At 38.6% G+C, this 25,605-nt stretch overlaps 1 protein-coding gene across 22 annotated transcripts in view; it reads right to left on the bottom strand.

The window, feature by feature from the left end:
* The window catches only part of ZBTB20 (zinc finger and BTB domain containing 20), a 458,760-nt gene that overhangs the window by 271,724 nt on the left and 161,431 nt on the right, over positions 1-25,605 (bottom strand). For 21 of the 22 annotated variants that reach the window (XR_004747391.1, XR_004747392.1, XM_035314837.1 and 18 more), the window contains one exon: positions 17,598-17,673. The gene's annotated coding sequence lies outside the window, so the exon portion shown is untranslated. Of the gene's footprint in view, positions 1-17,597; positions 17,674-22,211; positions 22,634-25,605 lie in introns of those variants that run through there. The other variant, XM_035314854.1, reaches the window with a different exon arrangement.

Below are 25,605 nucleotides of genomic sequence, written 5' to 3'. Positions count from 1 at the left end.
TAAGAAAGAGACCCAGTTTAATTAGCCTGAATATTTTACAGTGATTATTTTCTACAAGCGAACCCTCCCACATCTTATTTGTCACCTGTCAGGTCTCTGTTCTTATCCACCACAATCTCTCCTTGCCTCTTAGTGTCATAAAAAAACCAATGGCAAAAATGACAGACAGATGCAAACAAGATTTCGGTAATTACAGCACTGAGGCTGGTGGTTGTTTGAACATCGTTTTATTTCTTCCAATCAAACAAGTCCTTGGACTTCACAGCCCTGGAGCTTCAGACAGGGGTGAAGCTGATTATATTATGACATTACAGTGCAGACTGGCAGATCAGACAAAGTGGATTTCACTCAGTAATTAAACTGCAGTATCTTTCGTCTAAAGTCCAGGGCAGGATTAATCGAAAGGTAGCTCTTTATCATTGCGATTAGTGCTGGGATTTGAAGAGTGAGTCCACAGATTTCTGATTTGATAGCTAGTCCTGGGTACCAGCTTATCGGTGGCGGCACATCTGTCTGACTTGTAAAAATAGCATGAGGTCAAGATGTATTCACCAAGTTGCACTGTTTTCCTTTATTTTATTTTTAGCTGGAGGAAATTCAGATTGATTTTAATATTACAGTGTTCTGTGTCTTTCTTTGGTAGTATGAAGATTTTTATTTAAGACCTGTTAACATATAATTCCCTCCATCCTAAACTGCACTGAAATATAGGTCTGACTATATATTTGACTTTTTTTGTTGTTGTTATTTATATGATTATAATATTTTCTCTGTAGCTTCACTTTTAGTCTTCAGGATCCAAAAAGTCCACCTGATCTTGGAAAACAGAACAAATCAAATTTAAAAGGAAATAGCTTTATAACTGCTCTAAAGAGTTCTAGCAAATCAAGTTTCTAGCTTTCAAGGAGCTCCTAAGAGTTACTGGATGAAAATACAGACTTAAGATTTTGCTTTTATGTCAGCATTATGTAAAATTCCTAACATCAAGTGCCAGCTGATATTTTTTTTTTTTTTTTTTAAGAAAAAAAAAAGTTTCCAAAGCTCCTGCTTCTCCTCACAAGTTTTGTAAACACAAGACTGGGAAATCTTGCAGTGTACAGCTAGACAGTTTCCTTATGTTGCTGGCTGGGGTAACAGCACTCCTGGCAGATGCCCTGATTTACTCACTGGAGAAGATTATCTACAGGTGGAAGCAAGGCAGGGAAAAGTAATGGGTATCTCTTCTTCATTTCTCCTCAAGGCAGGCATTATGTTTAGGAAACAGAAAAAAGCAAACGGAAGAGAAAGAAACAACAACACTACTTCTCCCTCCCATCAGCAAAATAGTTAGGATCCGACTTCAAATTCTGGAGATACTCTCTACCTAAAATCTCTTGCAGAGAATGTTGTTTCTGGTTAGACCTAGTGGGAATACCCCAGTAAAAATCCCAACAGCTTGCAAAAGTGCGTAGAGGGTGAAACGGCATTTGCTCTTAGAAAGTCATATACGTTTTATGTTCATTTCAACGAGTTCTCAAACCATGGTAGTCACAGAAACCAGTGAGTCACAGGCACTATTACTAGGTTCCAACTTTTTCCCCCAACAAATGCTGATTATAAAATATATACTTGTGAAAGCTTCAATTAAAAAATATATATATATATTTGCAGCTGTTAAAGAAGAATGCTTTTAATGACAGTGTTAAGATTTTTATTATTATACATATATATATATATATATTTAAAAATGCAAACCTGTTAGCTGAAAATCAGAAGTATTTTCTCTGGAAATTAATTTTTTCAACAGAGTTCTTTGAGATCTTCAGCCTTCAAAAAAAAAAAAAAAAAAGAGAAAAGAGAAAGAAGAAAAAAGAATGTCTTACTTTACGCTGTTTTGTTTCTTCCACAGAACAGGTACTATGTCTACCACAGTCTGCATGATTCAAATCTGACTTAGAATTGCTTGGCCCATCTCTACAAAAGGATAATCTCCAAAATGTCCTTTGCCATTTTGCCTATAGCGATGTCTCCTCTCATTTGTATGAATCTCCAATGTAGATTACAAAGACCTAAAGCAGGGGCAATCTCTTAATTTCTGCACAAACATTTACTACAAACAGACCCTAATTCTGTTTGGGAACTGGGGCAGTACTGCAATCCAAATAACAAACTAACCAATTCCCTAGGCAAACAAACTATTTTATTTGCAGTTTTATTGTTATTGTTATTTTTGTAATGGAATTTACAGAGAAAAACAAAACAAATGATTCATAATCATTCATTTTAAATCTTGAAAGCTATTTCACAGCTCTCAAAGCCATAGAAGACCCTCAGTAATCCTGCAGTCCAATTCCCATACAATAAAGAACATAGAATTTCACCCAGTAATTCTCATACCAATCCTAATAACTAGGGTCTGAACGGATGCATACCTTTTGTTAATGAATACAAACTTAATTTAAGGAGTTAAAGCAGCAGAACATCACAGAATACCTTGGAAATTTAACAAGTACTTTCATTGCCCAAACACTTGTGAGTGTGGAGAGAAGAGAAAATCTAGCCAAGCAAACAGGCAGACAAGCAGAAACGTCACATAAATGAACTTTGAATAGTGCACTTCTTGGTCACAACTAATAAAAATACAGATAAGTAACACAAATATTTCTATGAATGGACATATGCACAGACAGAAGATAGTTCCAGCAATCTTTGTGTAAATGGCTAGCAAAATACATAATACAATCCCACTGCTGTACTTGTTCTTTGTAGAGGTGTGAAGGTACAATTTTGTTCCCAGTCCTGCTGCTGATACTGTAGACATGTACTAAACTTGCACAGGGATTTCAAAGCTAGTATTCGGCCCACTAAACTATTCCTCAGACCAAACTGAAAACAAAATGCAAATGAATACTGCCAATCCTAATTCTGTACTGTTCTCTTCCTGTCTTTCACCGTTTTCCCCTGAAAATTCTAACGTCTTTTAAAAATACTACCAATCTAATAAATAACAGGTTTCATATTTTTTTTCCTCATTTCTGAGTCTCTCTGTTATGCTTTGATCATGATTCAGTATCTTCCCTCCAATCATGAGGACTAGAAACATTTTAGAAACACAAACTGAAGATCTGGACATTACGTTTACTTCAAGAGTTGAATCTTTAAGGAAAGCACAAGATATTATGATACTTTCAGTAAAATCGCAACTACCACCAGCAAATTAAAATATTAATCTAGGTGTACACATCCCCCTGGGTCTCACATCATGCATAAGCACTGAAATTCCACAAGAAGAGCCTTGTAGTTGTAAGTAGCTGTGGAGGAAAGCTGGTATTGTAACATATCCATGTTTTCACAAAGAGTGCTCAATCAGCAAGTGCTTCCCACTTCATAGGAACAGACCCTAAAATGCTGAATCCCAGCTTTGGGGACACAGTGGCAAATCTGATATTAATATAAATGAGAGCAAAATCTGTCCCACTGTAAATACAACCATGTTGTATTTTAGAGTTCCTACCCTAGAAAGGAGGAACTCTAAATAAGTTCTCTTACTTTAGAGAACTACAAATTTCTTCCACCAATCACCTGGAAAAAGGGAAAATACATGCCTTGCAGAATGATACTCTGAAATTATGTCACAGGTGAAAGCTTGGTAAATCCAGCTAGGACAGGAAGAGAAATTCCCAGACACCAGTACCAACAGTAAGTGCAAATGTTCCCCAAACACAGAAGATGCTGTCAGCATCTTGGTTCCTAGGCCATATGTTACTCAGATGAACTAAATCGATCCATAAACCTAACCAGGAAGTTACCACAAGGGTTCTAACTGTGATGCACCAATTAAGAATCTGTTTTTCTCAATTGAAGACAATCATAATTACTTTCAGCTGAGTCACTCACACTCTTGTAACGTACCCATCCTTAAATGATATTTAACGTAGTATACTAAGCATGTCAAGCATACTTTCCATTAATAACACTTTGCACTTCTATTCTGCTTTTTATCCCAGGAGCCCAAAGCACTTTGTGATCGTGAATTAATCAACGCTACTACCACCTCTGCATCAGAAATAGCTGGCCAGAGCCTACACAATGATCCTGGATGATAGCTGGGGATGCGAACCTCTGCCTTCTTATTGCCTAGCCCAAGTCTTGGCCAGAAAACAAATCACCAAGTCATAAAACTGACTGACAGTTCTTCCCCCAATTCACTGAATACTGAGTACAATCAGAAGAAATTTGTCAGAGTAAGCAGATACCATAAACTTTGCCTTTATCAAGGCAAAATGAATAAAATCTGAAGAATTACAAAGAATTGAAAAAAAGCACAAATTATAGTTTCTTAAACGAACACCAACTTTGCCAGGGTTATGGTATCTCATTCCACTGCATTATCATTAGGCAGATTTAGAGTCTCTTTCTCCTATGACATGCTTAAAGGCAGCAGATAAAACTGTACAGTATGGAACGTTAACAGACTAGAGGGGGAAAGAAAAAAAAAAAAAAAAAAAAAAAAAAAAAAAAAAAAAACCACTGATCTTGGTAACCTCAGTTCTCCAAATCTGATTCTAGGTGAAGTTTCATTAAGTTAAACCAGACTCGAACATCAACAAAATACAGGTTTCTGCCGAAATAATCTATAGCTTGCCTGCTGGAAAAAGGTTAAAACAGTGTTAGGCAATATTCAAGAGTTCCTCAGATTCCACCACCAAAGAAATCTGTCCTTTCAAGTTCCTGTAAATAGAGCATAAAATCCTGAAGTATCTCACTAACTCTTGATTTGGTCTCGACTTAGGTAAAATACTTACAGAAGTCAGTGGGAGCTTTGCTGGATTAAGGGCCAAGAAGAGAGTTTGTAAAAGACATTATTCTTGTTTTCATGATAGAAAATAGTCGAAGAGTGCAGGAAATGGAAGAAAAAGATTCATACTTCACTGTGTTACTTTTAGTAAGGATAATGTCTTCAAAAAAAAAAAGGGCTCAGGTAACCAAACCAATCACGTCAAATTATAGTTGGTCCCTGACACCATAAATAGCCTTATATTAACAGCTAAAAAGAAACAATGTCATTCATGACACCTGTAAAATAGGACAAGATCAATATACATTGTGCAGTACCTAAAATTGTAATCCAGTTGTTTAAAACATATGGTATATCCCTTTGGGTAACATCAGATAATATATGCTTTACCTTTGTACTAGAGAATTTAATAAGTTGCGGATATTTAATAGATCTTCTCTTCCTACACAGATTTCAGTAACATGGACATAAATTCATGTGTTTGTTGTTGTTGTTTGTTTTTTAACTTTTGCTTGATATGTATTGCAATTAACACTGAAGTTATAATACAATTCAACTTATAGCAGTGGTTTTTTTCAGTGACTAGTAGGCACAAATGCATAGCAACCTGGGAAGTCAAGTCATATTTACACCACTCAGCAAAAGTGATGAGGGGTTTTTACACTGTGTCAGATATAATAGTTAAACTGTATGCTTAACTATCCCTCACACCCACCGTATATAATAAACATAGAATGAGCATTTATAGGTAAAAATCCTGACTTAGGTGCTGATCTAAAATGCCAGAGGATCAACAGTGTAATCAATTAATCATTAATGAAATTAACTGGTCTACATCTGACCTCTGTTCTTTTTATGATACTTAATTCTAATAACTGCTAGGAAAAGGATTTCTCCTGAACTATTGCATATTAAAATTATGATCAATAAATCACGTGCCAGATGTGGTTACAAATGTGTAAAGTTTGATTTATAGCTTAAGTCTGATTTTTAGTTTTAGTCATTTGCTTAAGCATAGCTTTCAAGTGCCATCATAGCAGCCCTAGGACTTCAACACATCTGGACACATCTAGCAGATATGACTTACCACTTCTAAACTACTTGTCTTTTGAGAAAAGCAGCTGTAAGCCAGGAGTTGTGTCGTAACACATCTCAAATTGTACCAAGAACCTATGTTTAAGCAACTGCAGTGGCCACTTGTTGTACAGACAGTGCACATGTATTAAGCTGTAGCTTTCCATCTATTCATGGCTTTCAAACCTTCTTATTCTCAGCACCAATGTAAGAATATAAAATTCCTTCAATTTCTGGCCAAACAAACATAAAATCAGATATTAATGAAAAACTCTGCTCACAAAACTCCTTTTATGTCCTCCATGTCTTGGCTCAGGAAATTCACACTATCTCTGCAAAGTAAACTTGCTGTAACACACAAAATTTCTTCTGACTCTGGCATAAACTGGAATTCTAAGGAAGAACATCAGTTTTATATTTTATAAAAACATTGAGCTCAATCCTGACAGAAATTCACAAACAAAAACCCTGACTGCACAAATTGTGTTGGACTGCATTCCCCCTGACTCTTGAATTTTCCTTTCAAGAGCATGAGATTGGATTTTCTGGACTAGATCCTGAGTCTATGCAAGCCTTTTACACCAGCCAACGCACTTAACCCACTGATTTCAAATGTTTGCCCAGATTCCGTAAGATGGTATTGTTTGCTCTTGTTCTCACCTTCTGTCTTCACGTACTGCAAAAGCTACTTGGGGAGACCAGCTGACATGAAGAGACTTCTATCAAAATAAACCAGAAATACCTCTCTGTAAGGCTCACCCAGTGTGTCGTCAAATTTCAAAATATGAATTTAAAAATGCAGAGCCATATCTGTATTTATTCAAGATCTCACAGAGATTGCAAATACTGTTAGACTAGGGTTTTAAGGCAAATAATATCATCTGCTGTCTCTGCTTCACTTTTTTTTTTTTTTTTTTTAAAAAAAAAGGAAGCCCAGCACTGATAGAAGCTTTCAAGCTGCAGTTTATATTCTTATGACTCTACAGATTTTATTTCACCCATACTTGCTTTTTTCACTGGCAGTGGTGGTGTTTTTAGATGGCTGTATTTTCCCCAGTATGTCCATTAAGAATAAGACTTTTGGTTCAGAGCACTGAAAGATTTGGTAGTGCAATGTGCACCCACAAAGGAGACATGGGTTTGGATTGAAAGCAACCTCAGGGACCTTGGTCAGTGAAGTACAGACATATCATAACCACACATTTATTGAAATGGGAGACTCCTCATGCAGACTGTTACCGTTGAATTCTTGAGTGTTTTTCTTTCAGAGGCTTTGAATACTGTCTTTGAATTCTACAAGAAATCAAATTAGGACTCCTGGGTTCCATTTCCAGCTTGCCACTTACCCATGATAGGATATTTGGCAAATCGTTTAACATAAATATGCTTCAGTTTACAGAGCTGAAATACTGCACATGGGTGTAATAAGACTGATGAAAAGTACTATAACAGTATTATTAAAGTGCTTTCTCCCAGATTCTTAAAACTCCTTATCAAAGGTTCTCTTAACCCTCCTTGCTTAATTTTAAAGCCTACTCATTTTCTTAAGAAACTCCTTTTCAGGGGACAAAATTCTTCAAACGTCTGAAGATTTCCTTGCAGACATTTGTACAAGATTTTAGAATAAGGCTAAATAAGGTGCCAGTAGACTAAAATGATTTATGAAATGATTGCCTTCAAGTCCCAACAGAGACCAGCATAATATGCTAGTATCTCTTTACATGTCTTTATCTACTTCAGCTATAGTTCAGGGTACATGTGAGAAAGGACAGCTGTTTCTTTCTCGTTCACCTCAGTCCTGCCACAGAAACCATTCAGTTAGTTGTATGTTTGGGCTCTGCTACACAACTGTTAGTTTGTGTAATTTTTTCAAACAAATGACATTATTTTAAATTCAGTCTTTTAATGCGCAAATTTATGTTCACCAAAACCCCAAGGATCAGATCTAGCAGATTAGAAGTACTAATGGGAGTTGGACTACATCAATTAATATTTAAAAGAAAACAATAATTTCATATACAGCCAATTTTATCAATAGTGTACAGTGCCCATGCTGAAGCAACTGACACAACCACTTAGTGCTAATCTTTACTCATACTATATGTAAAAGGAGAAAGAGCTCATAAAATGTAAATGCTAACCATTTAGGAGCTACTAAGAAGTCTCGTTATTATAACTGTGTACCAGATAAGAAATGTCCATCTTACCAGTAGTATTTAACATCTTTGTCTTTGACATGGACAGTGGGATTGGGTGCACCCTCAAGCAGGTTTGCAGACAACACCAAGCTGTGTGGTGTGGTCAACATGCTGGTGGGAACAGATACCATCCAGAGGGACCTTGAGGGGCTTGAGAGGTGGGCCTGTGCAAACCTCATGAAGTTCAACAAGGCTAAGTGCAAGGTCCTGCACCTGGGCCTAGGCAATCCCAAGCACAAATACAGGCTGGGTGGAGAATGGATTGAGAGCAGCTCCAATAAGGACCTGGGGGTGATGATGGATGAAAAGCTCAACATGAGCTGACAATGTACACTTACAGACCAGAAAGCCAACTGTATCCTGGGCTGCATCAACAGAACTGTGGCCAGCAGGTCACCAGCAGGTCAAGGGAGGTGGTTCTCCCTCTCTACTCTGCTCTTATGAGACCCCATGGAGTACTGTGCTCAGCTCTAGGGCCCCCAGCACAAGAAGGAAATGGACCTATTAGAACAAGTCCAGAGAAGCACCATAAGGATGATCAGAGGGCTGGAGCACCTCTCTTTTGTGAAGTGAAGCTGAGGGAATTGGGGTTCCTAGGCCTAGAAAAGAGAATGCTCTGGGGAGACCTTACAGCGGCCTTCTAGTACCTAAAGAGGACCTACAGAAAAAAGACATTGGGAAGAAATTCTTCACTGTGAGAGTGGTGAGGCACCAGAACAGGCTACCCAGAGAAGTTGTGCATACCCCATCCCTGGAAGTGTTCAAGGCCAGGCTGGATGGGGCTTTGGGCAACCTGGGCTGGTGGGAGGTATCCCTGCCCATGGCAGGGGGTTGGAACTGGGTGGGCTTTGAGGTCCCTTCCAACCCAAATATTTTTATGTCTCCATGATGGTCTCACAACCTGCAAAGCAGTGTAGTGCCCCCATTTTACATACAGAACCAAAAAAGCTAAGACTAACATTTTTAGGACAACTCCCTAATTTCAGTTAATTCAACTCAAAGCACCATACAGAAGAATTTCAGATAACAATTTTTAACAGTTTACCATCTTCATCCAGGCTTTCTTTATAATCTATGAACAGAAGTGAGCACCTACGTGAGAGTATTTCATATGCCTTTCATTGTGATAGGGTGAATCACACCTCTAAGTACCTACTATTCTCTAGCTAACTCAACTGTAGTTGAAATGAGAAGATAAGATGGAGGTACCTGCACCATATGCTACTACATGCCGGAGAGAAGATCATTTGACCTGGTTTTCAGAAGCTCTGAGCATTTGACAGTTAATGAAATCTATAAAAGCTACAAGTGCTTAGCCCTTACTTGAACTGAAGATGCTTAAAATGGAGATTTCCAGAATTAAAGCACAATAACAGGGAGATCACGTTGTGAATTCATTAACACTTTGTTAATTCAAAAACATTAACATCATAAGCATAAGGTAGGAGCTTTACTGCTCCTGCAGTCATTTTCTTTAGATGATGTCATCTCTTCAGCTACAAGTAATACAAAAATCAGACTGGCCATGAGGAAGTGTAATGTACAATGTTCCGCTACAGACACCATCATTTTAACTACAACAGGACTTTTGATGCTATCTTACCAGGAAAACCGTCTGATTAGCTTTTCCATTGTGATAGCACACACCGTTATCTGTTGTAGAGCAAGGGCATTCTTCAGCAAGCAGGACTGTCACTAAATGTGATTCTATGATTTGCATGGAAGTTGTGCAGTTGCCTCTCTTGCTCTTTACAAGTATTCTTTTTCCTCCTTCCCTCTTGAGTGAAAAAATAAATCTGATCTTCACAGATGGAAGATTAAGTATTGCCAGGATGGTCAATATACCCAACAGCCATTCAAACTGGCCTGATAAATGAAAGCATTTAAATATTTGCAACCAAAATAAGCAACAGAAGGTGGGAAAAGAAATGCATAATTATTCCAGCTAGTGGGGTACTGTTTGTTATACCAACTGGAGCATCACATAGTACACAGAACACAGACTACTACCAGCAATAACAATATTTTTGCATGCTTTAGTATCTGCTTACTAAATCACAGGTACGTGTGGTATACCAAATTAGGAAGAGTATAAATTAGCCTAGTTTCCGCCATGAAAGTGTCAGCATTGTCAATCAGTTGTTCAAGCCTCCCGGGCAAGAAGACTGCTCAGAAACATAAAATGGCCAATCTAATCACGACAACGCAATCGACTTAAATTTATTCTACTGCCTACATGATGTATACATGATTGCTGGGTGTGCATGTTAAAAATACTAGAGATGAGGTAAACACGTTTATGTAAAATTAACAGAATCATCTTTCTTTCCCATATGGTAACCCTTACGTTCAAGGGTCAAGTTACTACACCAAGTAACAAAGAATTGGCCACAAAGTAGTGGAGGAAAGGTCTTTGTGGCTGTCCTTTCTTTCCCCTTTACTAAGTGACTTTTCAGGGACTTTCCTGCATGTTAAGCATCTTTTTTGCATTTCTTAATATTGTTATTAATAATTCATATTTTTGTCTTTCTCCTCTCACTCTGACAACTTTTATTTTTAATCAATGGGCATGTGTCAAATTGCTTTGTTATTTATTTATAATGTAAGCTGACAAAAGAATGGGATATATGGTATAAAGCTGAGTGTTTCTTTCCTATGGTTGATATCCTCAGTAATAACTGTGTGTCTTGTTCTAATCTGTAGGGTCTAAAAACTAATTTTGCCACAAATAATGGAGGACATACTTAGCACAGCTGTACAACTGCATGTCTCTACTCTGTCTCCATGTTCATGTACTGAAGTAAAAAACAAAAATGTAGTTTTATTTGTATGCATGCACACTTTCTTTGGGAAAGAAAAAGAGTAGAGCTCACAAAGGTGTTACTAGCAATGTAGCAAACACTTATACACTTATTCAGACAGATGTATTACTCATTGTGTACTGGTCCCCTAATATATCAACAATTTTCATAAGCTGTTTATGGCAGAAATCAGTACCATTGTTTCCAGCTAACAAAAAACACATAGAATCACCAACTTGCCTGACTAGAGAAGTCACCAGCACAAAGCATGCTTCAAACAGCAGCCCACCTTGCCATGAAGCTAGGAAAACAATTAAACATTTCCTCGCTGAACATACGAAAAGCAAGCTGTTGATTACAACTGGCTTCCATATTACATTTTTGCAATTTGAGTCTTAAAAGTTATTTTATGCACGCACATTTTACCTTGACTGCTGCTTGAGAACTCACCTAGTTACTCTCTAAAATTCTTGCTTTCACAAATAGTTCCAGCTGAATAGAATTAAATGTTGTGACTGTCTTGGTGGGTTCCGAGGCAGAAGAAAACCCTGTCTGGACCGTAGGAATGGTTTGGTGGTGCTCAGGACTGTATTCAGCAGCAATGTTTGCATGGATAGTGCCATACAGGGTATATTCAATGTAAAATAAAGGGATGAGGAAGGCGAAGGATGAGTCACACTTTTTTTGGATGTAAAGGATCCTGTGCCATGCAACTCCTAATTCAAAGGAGGGCACAGACTGAGGTTGTCTCCTTAGACTCCTGCCTGAAAAGCTCCTGCTTCCCATTTTCCTATAGTTACCACCACTATGCATGTTGAACACTCAGTGGGAACCCTCTTTGAACTTTTTATTTCAAAGTGTAGTGAGAGGGTTGGTGCAATAAAGTAACATCCCTTCACATCACATGCCAAGCACAATGTATTATCAGTGGATGCTTGGTCCAGCAGAGTTATCTGTTACAGCTCTGAAAGCCAAGCAAGTGACACAGCACTGCAAAAATCTCAAAGCAACCATATGGCCCGGACAGTGTATTTGAGAAGGTATGTCAAAGAAAGCAAGGTAGAGGATTATGTTGTTAGAGCTGCGGCTTGAGGGAAGGAAGAATTTACTTTGATTTTTAGAATAAACTGCCATAGTCTACATACACACATTTGATTTTATTTTCAAGTTAGCTGGTGTTTCATTCTGTTTTAATTAATCCGCCATGGAAGGGAGAATAAAAATTGAAGCATTTTCTTTGATGTTATCCTAGCCTTAATGCTTTCTTTCAGTGCTTTCTTCACCACACACATCATGCTGAGAATAAGCATGGCATTCAGAATGATGATTCTCCCTCCTGATTTACAACTTGGGGATACAAAGAATGCAAATGCCTATTTCTTACAAGTAAACACCTGTTGGTAGCCAGATCTCTCCATCCCCAGCCTCCTTTTGACACAGTTATTGGGGAACCCAGAATCCATCGTGACGCTAACAGAAGCGGACAGTTGACATATTTCTGACACTAACATCACTAGGAAGTGAATTCCACTTCTACAAAATAAGACACCATTCAGATTCTTAGTGACAGAGAAAATAGCGGCTGTTTAACATGCTGCCACGTACAGCATCTAGATGACTTCAGAATTGGAAAGCATGGCCCAGGGAGAGGGACTGAAGCAGTCCAAACCTCGTGACACAGCTGAGGAATTAATCCAAGAAACCAGCCTGAGATTTCTGACCTCAGAAGGCTAGACAGTGTTCTCCTCACATACCTTCCTCTCCCAGGAGAACCTCACAGAATTAGCTTTATATTTCTATTTGCGTGACAAGCTAGGAATGGCATAGGCAAGAGCAAAAGATTCTTGTCTAGTATATTTCACAAGTTTATGGGTTTTAAAAGGCCAGAGACAAAACCCACTGGATGCACAGACAAGCTATGCTGCAAGGCAATTGAAAACACAGCAATTTTGAAACGAGGACAGTGTGCTGGAAAGCACTAGCTCTCCCTGGGTAAGAAATAACACCCATTTCTGTCTGTTGTCTTCCCAGACCTGACTCAAGAATACAAAAGTGAAGGTGGGTGAGTTATTCAGTTGTTGGGGTGGGTTTTTTTGTTTGTTTTGTTTAATTTTATTTTTGTTTGTTTTCCTCCACATGAATCTGCTTTTATTTAGGGGGTGAGATTTTCACAATATTCAATACTGGTATAACTCACCTTAAGTGCATGGTACACCCCACATAGACTTTAGCAGACATAAAATAAAGCCATTGCTGACTTTTGAAAAGCTTACACTAGAAACAAATCTAAAATAATCATTTAGTGACAGTGTATACGTGATGTTTATGGGTAGTCCTGTCTTTTCTCACCATATATTTTTTAATTCCCACCAACTGAAGCTTCTCTTTTTTTTTCTCTTTTATAACACACTTGACTTACAGATGCAGTTTCATACTGGAAAGATATAAAGGTGTAAAGATACAAGAAGGCTAACTGGAGAAAGCCACAGGTATTAGAGTTAAGTGTTCAACGTATACTCATACATACACATCTATACAATTACAATCTGCCAGTAACATTATGTAAATACAGTTTTAAATGTTACTTGCTTTTTGTTCAGTCTAAAATCTACTAGAAGTGAAGAAAGGCAGGCTTGCCCTAGCAGACAAGTGACACTACCTAGGATTACTGATTTGACGAGTTGGCTCTTGGGTTGAGGGAGTCAAAACAACTGGATCATCTGAAGTATCACACATTCTTGCAAGAACAAAAATCAAACTGAATTATAAACAGATGTGTGTGCTTCCAAGGACATGGATCTTCTGACTTAGAGAGGAAAAGATCAGGGCATCTGGTTTTTCTTCCTCAATTGCCACTTCATTTGGTGTGTGGTTTACTTTATTTCTCTATTTCCAGATTCCTGAATAGGAAATGCCAGCTGTGTACAACACAACCGTGTATTGTGTATTTTGATCATGGTCTTTTGAGAGGCATGCTATCAGGGGATTAAGTATTGATCACAAAACAATTTGAGGTTTCCATGTAAAAAATAATGGTATTATTACTGATGGGAAACCAAAGAAAGCTTATTTGTTTATGTAGTCCCTTCCACAGTATTTACTTCTACTCTACAAGCCTGCCTTATGCAGCACATGTATTCTGAAGTACACTAAGAGGCAAGTCTTCTGATGATATATACACCATGAGCCAAATTTAATCCTGCCTCATACACTGGGTAGACACTTTGACCTTCAAGAGGTGTCAATCAAGACAGAATTTATCTCAGTACCTTCCTCTGCCAAAGTTTTCCACAATCTTGCTCATGTGTTTTATAGTAATACTTTCTTTTTCCCTGTTCATTAACTATTAAAATAAAATATTCACATGACAGATTTTTGCCTCAGTTTTCCCACAGCAATCATATTTCCTCACCCAAGAGGATGTCAGGAAGCTTCATTAATTGTTTCTGAAACATTTACAACTTTTCATGGAAAAAGGTAAAGCATCCGTCTCCTAAAGGAGAAAAATAATTTCCAAATGGATGAAGCATCTCAGCTCCCCTCTGCAGCACACATGTATTTTTATTCTTCTCTCAGAGAGAAAGAATATGAGACACAGATGTTATAATCAGTTTGTCAAGTTCACACCTATTATCTAAAGAACAGAACTTATGTCTTTTCCCCTTCAGTTGCAGTCTTTACCCTCAAAGCAATGCTTCATGGTTAAAATACCTCTCGATCTGGTGACAGACCAGAGGGTATCTGAATTAAACACATCATCCCACAAGCAACAGCAGCAGTGAGGCTTGGCTTCCTTCAGATTTGCTTTTAATTTCTCCCCCTCTCCCAGCCACAATATCCCCAGCTATGACTGCCCTCTCCCACTTCTCCCTCTTTCATGCTTCCCTCCGGCCACCATTCACAGCCCTCCGATTCCCTCCTCCATCCCTCCTCTATCCCTAGTGGCAGGGCACCCGGGACATGCTGAAGGGCACAAGTGCTAGCTCCCAGGTCAATTTGGGTGAGCTGACTGGCCCTGGTGGCAGGATAACTCGTGTGTGCATCCTGAGTGCACGCTGTTACCCAGAGTTGTTGGGGTCCACGGTGGTTACCCCACATGAAATAGAAGCCCGTTTACAAAGAAATTACCTCCTGGCAGCAGCTTACTTGAGCTAATCTTATGTAAGAGTTGCTTTCGTTTTTTTTTTTTAAACAACAAAAAAAATATTTTAAAAGCTGAATTGGAGGAATGGAAAATTCCAAAAAAGCTGTAAGATTTCTAAAAGAAAAAAAAAAAAAAAAAGCCTAAGATAAAAGCATCAGCAGTTGATGCAAACAGGTGAGCATGCTAAAAAAAGGAAAACAAAAAGAAAAAAAGACCCTGAACTTTAAAACATATCACCAGGGATACCACAACGGATGGTTGCCACTAATTTAAAGATTGTATTGTCCCTTTCCAGAGGGTGCATTTATTTTCTTTCTTTCTATGTATCAGGACAGTAGCTGTATTTTCACACCAGGTTAAACCATTGCTATCAAAATGATAGGTTAGGAATGAGCTCCACAGGTATGCACTGAAAAAGTTTTTGCTGCAAACTGAAAAACAGGGACTGGTGCTCAGAAGAGATTAGGGATATCTCAGGAGCAGAAAAGGGAAAAAAAAAACAACATCAGAAAGCTGTGTCTTCACAACAGGAAGCCGTGGGAGGCTCGAGGTGGATACTAAGCCACTGTTTGCTGAGGACTTGAATTAATGTATTATGGCTCTATAACGATCAATTCCAATGAACATATCCAGACTGAGATCCTCTAAAGGAACGATCAGCATTGCCTTACAGACTTGAGAGCAAGAAGGCATCATACAAATAGTATTCTGTCTTCACGCATCATATAGGCACTTTATATCCTGCCTCCTACAGGCAAACCAGACAAGTCCTACGTAACATAAAGGTCTACTGGGTTTCACTTGTTCTGCCTGAGATTTCCTCATCTGATTCCAGCCCTGCAGTCACCTACCACAGTACAGACTCCTTGCACAGCAGTGCTTCAGCTTTTCACCCATCCTGTGGTCCTTTGTGCCAGGCACAGCTGGACAGCTTATTCTCCTGTCTGCTAAGCACACTGCTTACATCCATTGCCCAGAGCAGGGTGGAAGCCATGGCCGTGTGCTGCAATGCTCCAGTGTCCCCAATATTCAAATTCCTCGCAGAAGCAGGACACACTATATCTGTGGAACACTGTGGCTCCTCAGCTGCCATGGGGCTGTCACATTCTGACTCCTTGGCTATCCCAGATCATCACCTAAATCATGTACTTTCTTCTAACCCCTCTACAAAGTGACCCCAGTGCATAGGTCTCATGTGCTGAGCCTGAAAGCAAACAGTACATTTGGGGAGCCTTGGATTTATTTCAAAATAGATGAAGTCCTTTTCCAAAAGAAACAAGAACATTAAAGCCTTTGTAATGGAAACAGTGAGACATGGGCTTCAGACTGATCAAGCTGAAGCAATCTTCGAGGCAATCTTTTGTCACAAATGAGCAATATTTTCACTCCCCACCCCTTAGCAGACCCCTGTGATATATTTTATTTCCTTTGCAACTGGCATCAACTCATTTTCCAAAGTCAAATACATCTACCTTCCTTGTTTTTCTCTCTTGGGACTCTTTGAAAGAGAAGGAAAACATCAAGACTAGACTGCGTTGTGGGATTTAACATGTCAGGAGAGAAACAACAAAGAACACAGTTATAGGAGTGATACATAATACAAAATAAACTGGGAAGAGGGTGAGACAAAGAAAAAGCGCAGCTGAATCATCTGAGCTATAGCTGCAGAGATCCCTGCATAAATCCCCCTATAATTTGCCCTATCACAATCACTTGGTTTAGGATTCTGCTGTACTCCATTTCACCACTGTCTATCATTCACACACATAAAACCAGTGCTGCTTTGAGCTATACTACTGCTTGATCATAAAAAGCCTTCCTTCCCCCAAACCCCTCTGCCTGCCAGCTCAAAAATCCCAGGTAAATCCACCACGTGGTAACACCTCCTCACAGCACTTAGAGCTGCAAGTTGTGTCCGATCTCCATTTATCCATCTCACTTCAGGCACCATTTTGTGAGGACTGACTCACTCCACCATGTCCTTTACCTCTTAGAGAACTAGGTAATCTGTCCTTTGCAGTAGCATCCATTCTGTCTACCTGATTTCCTCTCTTATTGGAATTTCACGAGGTCACATCAGTTCTATGTCACAGGAGAGTACACAAACTGGTACAAGGAGAAAAGTCACCATCGACAGAATAAATGTCTTCATAAAAGGACACTAGCACTGCCTGACATCTATTTACATTTCAGATGTCATCACACAAGGCTGTCAAAACTCAAGCAGTTTTGGACAGCAGCTCTCATTCTGTGTTACTGACATCTCCCTAATAGGGTGTGTTTGTGGCGTTTCTCTTGGTTTCTTGCATCATTTTTACACCATTCTAAGTACAATCCTAAATGTAATCGTTGCTGTCCTTCAAAGCTCCTTTCTATCACTGGCCACCTTTCACATCCAAGGTTAAAGAAGCTCTCTGGAACTTACGTTAGCTTGAATTTTTCTCTTGCTTCATAGGAAAAGAATCACATAGAAACTCGAGCAATGCTTTAAATATGCAGAAAAGTAGTAACACCTTTATAATGAAAAGGTGAGCCTTCTAGTGAGAGAGGTCACTTTCTAGTAGCAATGTGCAAAGAAATGCTAAAGCCTCATTATTACTCACAGCTATAGGGAGATCTCCTTCAGCTCAGTCGATGATTGTGTGGAACGAAAGGACCAGGACCACGAAGGCAATTTGTCTGAAAATAGGAAAAGGAGAGCAATCTTTTATTTAAGAGTATCATGTATTTGCAGTTGGCTGCAGTATTTTCTTCATCAAGACTCCATCTTTAAAACAAATGCAGAAAAAAAAATCTCCCTGTTACTTTCTTCTCTCTCAAATGCTCAGCAAGTTTTCCATCCAATTCATCTTTTTCATTTCAACTTTTCAAAATGTTTTATAGATCGCATGACTTGTTTTTCCAATTTTTATGAACTTTGTTCCAACCTGATGACTAATGGAAAAATATTTTTATGGAAAAATTGTGAATGTGATGTACCAGATCCCATAACTCTTGGAAAAACTTTTGCATCAGATTATCTATAATGCTCTCTCATACCTGTATTCATTGCTTTTTGAAATGTGATTATGATTACTGTGAATTTGTTTTCTAATAGACTAACTACACGCTTTCCTTGCAATCTAAAATTTAAAGACTTGAATGCCTGCAGTAAGGACCAAGTGCATTATTTGTTCCTTCCTTATTTCTCACAACTAGATAAAATTCTGATTAGTTATCTTCTTGGTTTCCTTTACCTTTACTTTTTCCCTGAAATGAAAGACCCTATTTCTCTTGTACTTTGTTGAGAAAGCTAGAAGTTAAGGTCTCTATCTTTTCCGTCACCAGCACTCTAAAAGTCATTTTATCACCTTGTATAAATTACTTGCTTCTGCAAGGATAACTCTTGTGATCTCTAGAGAAAGATAACACCACAAAGTCCTCTGATATCCCAAGATGAAACGTGTTTAAAGCACCCATGACAATGAAGTGCTCCCAGTCCTGCACTACGGCCCTTATTCAGTAAGCACAGGCCACAGATTTCACTTGGACAGCTCAAGCTTAAAATCACAAAATTAGAGCCTAATGGCTTTATTAATGATATTATTAATAATGAAGCATTTATATTCTCTGGCCATTTTCATTTCAAATTGGGATTTATGGTAACGTGAACAAAACCCCAAATAAATTGCATCTGAAGTTATCAATAGCTCACAGAAGCCCAGCTCTGTCAAAATGTGAGGAACTCAAAAGGTGCAGACATAGCTCCTTAACCACTTGAATGCTGGCTGTATTTTTTTTGACAATCCTGTGTTAAACCCATAAGTTAGGAGACGCAGGACTAGAAAGAGGTATTGGTAGTGGTGTGATTTTTCCTTCTTTACTGATGACCTACATGTGGTGTTTTGCTTGAGGCATTAAATACATTCCAGAAACACATTTTGAGTTGCCTCTGTATCTAGTGTTTCAACAGTGATATACCTCTCCTTCCTTATCTTTTCCCAATACAGGGTTCACAATGGTCTGTAGAAGCATACATTCATTATTCCTCAGATAGCATTCTGTTTTTTGGGGGGGAAAACAGACCTAAATAGAGTTGTGCAAATTACTTGGCTGGTCAACGACTACACCAGAACTCAATGCAGTTCTCTACCTTTCAGCACTCTGCTTTATCCATAAAGCTTACCTTGTTCTTAGCAATAGATTGCTTCTTTCAGCATACAAATGCTGTCCCTGCATCATCTACCACAAATACATTTTTAAAATGTATGCATCTGGACTCTCTGAGCCCACCTTCTTACTGTCTCTCCTTTTTTTTCTGACTTGTGTGGAAATAAGATTTCTTTGCATTGCAGAATCTGAATAGGGAGCTGCACCTGTTAGCTCTGTGATACCTCAGGGCTCTCTAGTCAACCATCTGCTTTTCAAAAACACTGTTACCTCTTGGGCAAATGAGAAGACAGTAAAGTATTTTTTATCACCTTAATGCTGAATGTGATCATTTGCACTGTAGTATAACGTACCAGGCCAGTCATAAGTTTTACTAAAGAAGAAAATTCCAGGAGAAAGGCAGAGAGGGGCAAGATGGGGAGGGAAAAGGGTCACAGGGATGAACTGAGAGGAAATGAATGGGAATAAAACTAGCTTGCTTCCAACAAAAGTCAACTAGATATGCTCTACTTGGACCCAAAGACTTTTTATTACACATTTCTATAACATGCTTCTATATAGTTGCAGAAATAAAAATAAATTGGTAAAAATTCAACAATCTAAACTGAAAAAAAAAAAAGCTTGATCTAGCCATTTTAACAAGACTTCTCATCTTGAATTAGTGCCTGAAATTCATCTCTTTCTATTGAATGAAGTCTCAGAGCGCCACCCAGGCTTCGCCTGTTTTTTCCAGGAAGAGTAGACCAGTGCCTGATTCATACTTCCATTATATCACAATTGTGCTTTTGTTTGGCATCCTCTCATCTCTTGCAAGTCACTTGCAGATGGTCTAGAAGCCACAGAACAAGCTGTACTTCCTTTCGATGTCAGCCATCACCATCTTGTGGAAGCCTTCCAGTTTACTACACACAAGGTACAATGATCACTCTCCGCAGATCTCCCTTCTGACTTTAAAAAACTTTTCATAGGATTCTGTAGTTAGCTTTTCCTCGGCTATCAGTTTCCTATTATTATCAGGAATAAAGAAATAACTCGCACCGCTTTCGTCTCATGAGGCACGGTAAGTTCACAGCACCCAACTCAGGAAAAGGAACCGGGGATTTTGTGGATTGCTCAGCGCCTCGTGCAGATTGGTGGTCCAAAGGAAATACTTTGGAGAATACTATAATGCTGTTACATAAGTTGGTGTTATGCCATCCCTCTGGATTTTGCTGTCAACCCTGATCACCCTGTCTCAAATAGGATGTAAAAGAAACAAAAAGGGTTCAGAGAGTAGAAAGACTCATTAAAGCCCTCAAGAACTTTCCATATGCAAAAAGTTTAGAAAGCTTCAAACTGACAGAGAAAATGAAAAAGACTGAACATAGGAGAAGTGATATAAATGTAGCTGCACAGAGAAAATAAAATAAATCTGACCTCCCAAGAAAAGAGGGGACAGTCATTAAAACTAAAAGGCAGAACATTAAAACCAATAAAAGGATTATTATTTTTTTATCCACATACTATATAATTAACTTGCAGGACTCTGCACCCAAGACAGCAGAAGGGCCAAGATTTTATGAGGGTATGAAAAAGGACTAATTATTGCCATACTAACAATAATAAAAAACATAATAATAATATAATTGTAGAAATAATTATTAGCAGTAGTCAATAAACAGAATATCCACAATTATGGTACAGTAAGGAATGAGGACTGAAAACTGCCCGTGTTTAAAGACAAAAGCCAACTTCAATTTGATACCTATTAAGGAGAAACTACCCCTGTGGGAAAGGTTAAATCACTTACTCTTTAGCAGAAATTCGGCAATTTTTTTTTGATGGACCTGATACTGGGTTCTGGGATGCTACTGGCGTAGCTTTCCAGAGTGGTGTCTAAAATGCATATATGTTCATCAGTCCGGTGTTCAACTTAAATACCCCACACGATAGAGTTTGTACAACCAAAATCAGATCCTTGTAAAATCAAAGAACATTTCTGCTCTTCAGGAGTACACGCTATTTTTATTTACTTGTGAAATGTGAGGTTATTTTGGCCATTTATTTTAATGCACATAACAAAGTGGGGGCAGAAAAGAAGAATAAGATTTTGTAGGTATAACAAAAAATGCTAATGACAGGTTTTTTTTTTATCTGTTGATTAAGATGTGAAAAAGAATCAAATTTAAGGCAGAGCACTGTTAACCATCTACAGATCTCCATGCTCTAACAGACCTTTTTACTATTATAAAATGAAGTTTACATGTGGGATAAACAAAAAACAGATTCTCATGAAGTTGTACCAGCTCACAGACAGCCAAATGAGCCTGCATTCTCATGGATTTCTGTCCATGTTGGGTCTCCGATGTATAATTTTGGTAAAATTGTGAGGTAGCCTCTCCCTCAGCGGGGTCATTAAAAGAGGCTTTCACCTTTAACGAGCTGCCTAGTTCCACAAAATCTGTGGAAGCCTTGGCATCTTGGAGACCTTTACTCATCAAACTTGGCTGAAGGTGTCTAAATTTAAAAACAAACAAACAAACAAACACAGAACTGGAGACAGGTAACACAAACTGCATCCAGGAGCAGAGTGGGTTCCCAGAAATCTCATTTCCTTGGGGAGATACGCCTAGGGAAGATGTACAGATGCAGGCAGCCTCTGAGAGTTACTTAGAAAAACTTCTGTCCCTGCAGAATCTCCCAAGCATTCCTCCAGTGAAATCAGACTGTAGCAAAATGCAAGCACGTAGGGGCATATGTTTCTGCCCCACACTCAGCTGCTGTGGAGATGTTTAAGTAGAGGCACTTTTAGAAAAGCCGGAACCCATTTAAACTAAATAAAATCGGGCCGTATGCTCTCTGCCAAAAGTTTGTTTTGTTTCCTTGTACATCGGTATATCTTTGCTGACACAAAAGCATACACTACAACCTAGAAGACTATCTCCACCATTCCAACTTTCAGACGAAATATAGCTGTGAAACCAAAATATCTCTTCTTCAGAAACAGAATAAAAAAAAGGCAGCACTCCCACATACAATGGTCAATCTAAAGCTTCAAAAGAAATACATGCAGTAACACACATTCTTACCTGCACAAGCCTGTAACATCAGCCTTTGAGGTTTTTTTTTACATCTACTCTGTAACGATGCATTTTTTGAAAATGCTTCTAGTGCTCAGGAATGCCAAGAATTTAGGAAGAGAGCCACAGCTTAAGAGAGCAATTATTTGCCAGTAAATACTCAATTTGCTTGTCCTGTGATTTTTCTTCTCCTAACTCGCCCTCTCCATAATCCGTCTCTTGCTGCGTCACGAGCACAAGAAGTCTTTTCTTCATAACATAACACTTCAGTTAGCTATTTTGTTAGCATTAATTAAGAATTCCCTCTACTGGTCATTTTCTATACTCTTACAAATAGCACCTTGAGCCCCGGACATTAGAAAGCAGTGAGTCAGTGTGTGGGATTCAGCCACCGTTTATAAACACCTTCAACCACATTCACCCAGTTTACAATATTCAGGACATCTCAGCTGAATTACTGCTTTGTGTCCAGTTTGTATTCAGATGGGGGCCATATGTTCCTTCATGTATTAGAGCAGAGCTCATTAGCAGTGCTGCAGTCAAGCCACAGCAAACATTTTTTTTTTTTCTATCTTGCCTCCATTTTAACCTGATTAAAAACATTTTCTCCAGGGTAGATTTCTGGAAGAGAACTGCTCAAATCAAAAGTACTGCCAAAATGGATATGTGTAAATTTAAAATTACTTTTAAAATCGGTAGTTGCTTTTGCTGCAACAGAACTCAGTTGCTGTTTAGGATTAAACTACTCACTAAAAGCACTTTCTAAAAACACGGAAAAGCCTTCACAAAAACTGTTAAAGTAACCACAAGGGCTAAATATTCAGTGAGCAAAAAGACCTAGAAAAATTCAGCATTCGAGCTCTCTCTCAAGGATTTAGGCACGTAACCTATTTTAAAGAGGGTATGCATCTGTGCAGGCAGCATCATACAACTAGATTAACACCTTGCAATAATGGGGAGAGTGGGTGTAGTTAGAAATCTGGATGTGCAAATTGTATTTCCTAAGAAATTTTGTGTAGGCAAGTTCCATTCTGCTCAATCAACAGTAGGCAGAGAAATACTATATTTGGCAAAAATTAATAAAATACAGAAGGAGTGACTTGAATCACCCACATTAATTGCTAAATGAAAATCCAGGTTCTGAAATACAAAACAGGAACACCCTTATAGGGAGTAGAATTAAAAAAGGGACCCACCTGGGATTGAACAATATGAGAAAGAATGCATTTAAATCCATTTTAGGATACAACCAGGTCATCTTTCAAAGTCAGTTTGGGTCTGGTTAGTTCTTACGTGAGTGAAAACTAATTGTGGGCCAAAGACTGAAAATTGACATCACGTCATGGACACTTTAGTGCATTTAGAAGTACTGCATGCATTTCGTATGATATGGTAGAAAAACCGAACTATCACATTTGTAGAATCACAGAATGGTTTGGGTTGGAAGGGACCTCAAAACCCACCCAGTTCCACCCCCTGCCATGGGCAGGGACACCTCCCACCAGACCAGGTTGCCCAAAGCCCCATCCAGCCTGGCCTTGAGCACTGCCAGGGATGGGGCACCCACAGCTTCTGAGAAAAATTCTACTCAAGAAGTAAAATGTATAATGAACAATAAAATGTAACAATTCCTCATATACAACCATGCATTCTAGAATACCACATTCTGAGCACAAATAGAATCAGAGTTATCAAACATCCCTAGTATAATGCATTTATTTTGTGTCTATGCTATATATATCAGCTGCTAAAAAGCAACAAGTGAAAAATGTGCTCAATCAATCCAGACATCTTTGGGATTCTTGTACGTACATATCTCATATGCCCAAAGTTATTGTTTCATGTTAGAAATTATTTAACCTTCCTCCCCAAACCCACCTGTCCAACCATAACACAACAGAAGGAGATCTATGAGACCTGAGACCACCTTCTGCACACAAAACACCATCCAAAAAAAAGTGAAATAGAATGATGAAACAAGTGGCACATGAAAGGTAAAACAAATAAACTAAAAACCCTACAATTACATTTCTCTGTTCTTCCCTAAACCTGACTTCCCTGTGAAAATGTGACACAAAATACACCTGAGGGTTAATACACCTAGCTACATAGGTGCTCTCAAAAACAGGAGAGCTTCAAAATGCACACTTAGGTCCTGTCACGTATCCGGGGACATAAACAACGCAGCTTTCATTGGTTTCAATAAGACAGATAAACATTTTAAAGAACCTTGCAACTGAGAACGTGTTTTCAGAAAGGGTCATCTCCTTGTTAAGTCTTTAAAAGCAGTGGGCCTGCACTCCAATGGGAAAGTCTTTGAAAATACACTCAACTTTGGATGAACGGAGGCACATCCTAAATGCATGCAAGATAAACTAATGGTTCTCCCCTAGGCTTCGACTTAAACTGACATAAACAAAGCAGTCCAGAGTTAGATCTGACTATTGTCTAGTATATGTTACGTATAATTTAAAGAGAGAGCACAGAAAAGGAGATCAGTCTTAGGAGGTACTTTCAGGTCATTTATTTTTTTTCAGTATTTATATGAGAATCTGAAAATGAAACTTTAAATCAACTTTAAACAAAATGAAAGTACGTTAAAGAGAATGAAAGTGACAAGCAGAATTTTGTTCTTAAGGCTTACAACCAAAAAAAATAAACAGCACGAACAAAAATAAATTTGATTTTTTATAAACAACTGTAAGCAACCAGCGTACTTTGCAATATTCCACAATAAATAATTCTTTCTGAAAACAATGGATAAGGGCTTCCTAATTTTTGTTGTCTTAAAGCACGTATTTTCACGTTAATACACTAATTTGTCTTTGCACAGCCGAGCTTTTGAGAGAAGAGCTGACACACTTAATAGGAACAACTGGGTTAAATGGGAATTTACTGGATCAAGCCAGAACATAACAAATTCTTACTTATCCGGTGTAATTAATGTAAAATTATACTCTTCTCAACAGGGACTGCACGGTAAAAGGGATATCTGGTTTGCTTAGGAGGTGCCCCCATTAGCTGCCTTTTTTTTTTTTTTTTTTTTAACATGCTCATAGCAATCAGCCAGTAGAGCCAGACACTGTCCTCAGGTAACCTCGTGTAGCTGCCGTGAGCGCAAAACACTGTCACTTCTCAGACTTCGCACACTGTGATCGGCTCCCTTCCTTCACAGCCGTCCCCCGGGGGAGGAAAGAAGTGCAGCCGGCCCTCCTCACTCGCGTGTCACCGTGTGTCGGCAGCAGGGCTGCAGGCAGCCCCGCGCCTCAACGCACACTTTTTGGGAGAAACCCTTCCAAATGCAATTGACAGAAACACAGGTACGTGGTCAGTGTAACTTTTTAACTTCCCCTTTGGACTATTTTTTTTTCTCCCTGCTAGAAGCTCCTATTTGCTCTCAAAG

Source organism: Oxyura jamaicensis, chromosome 1 (genome assembly GCF_011077185.1).
Source record: "Oxyura jamaicensis isolate SHBP4307 breed ruddy duck chromosome 1, BPBGC_Ojam_1.0, whole genome shotgun sequence".
Classification (NCBI taxonomy): Eukaryota; Metazoa; Chordata; class Aves; order Anseriformes; family Anatidae; genus Oxyura; species Oxyura jamaicensis.
The sequence above is the reverse complement of the archived record's forward strand: the minus strand, read 5'-3'. Positions and strand labels throughout refer to the sequence as shown.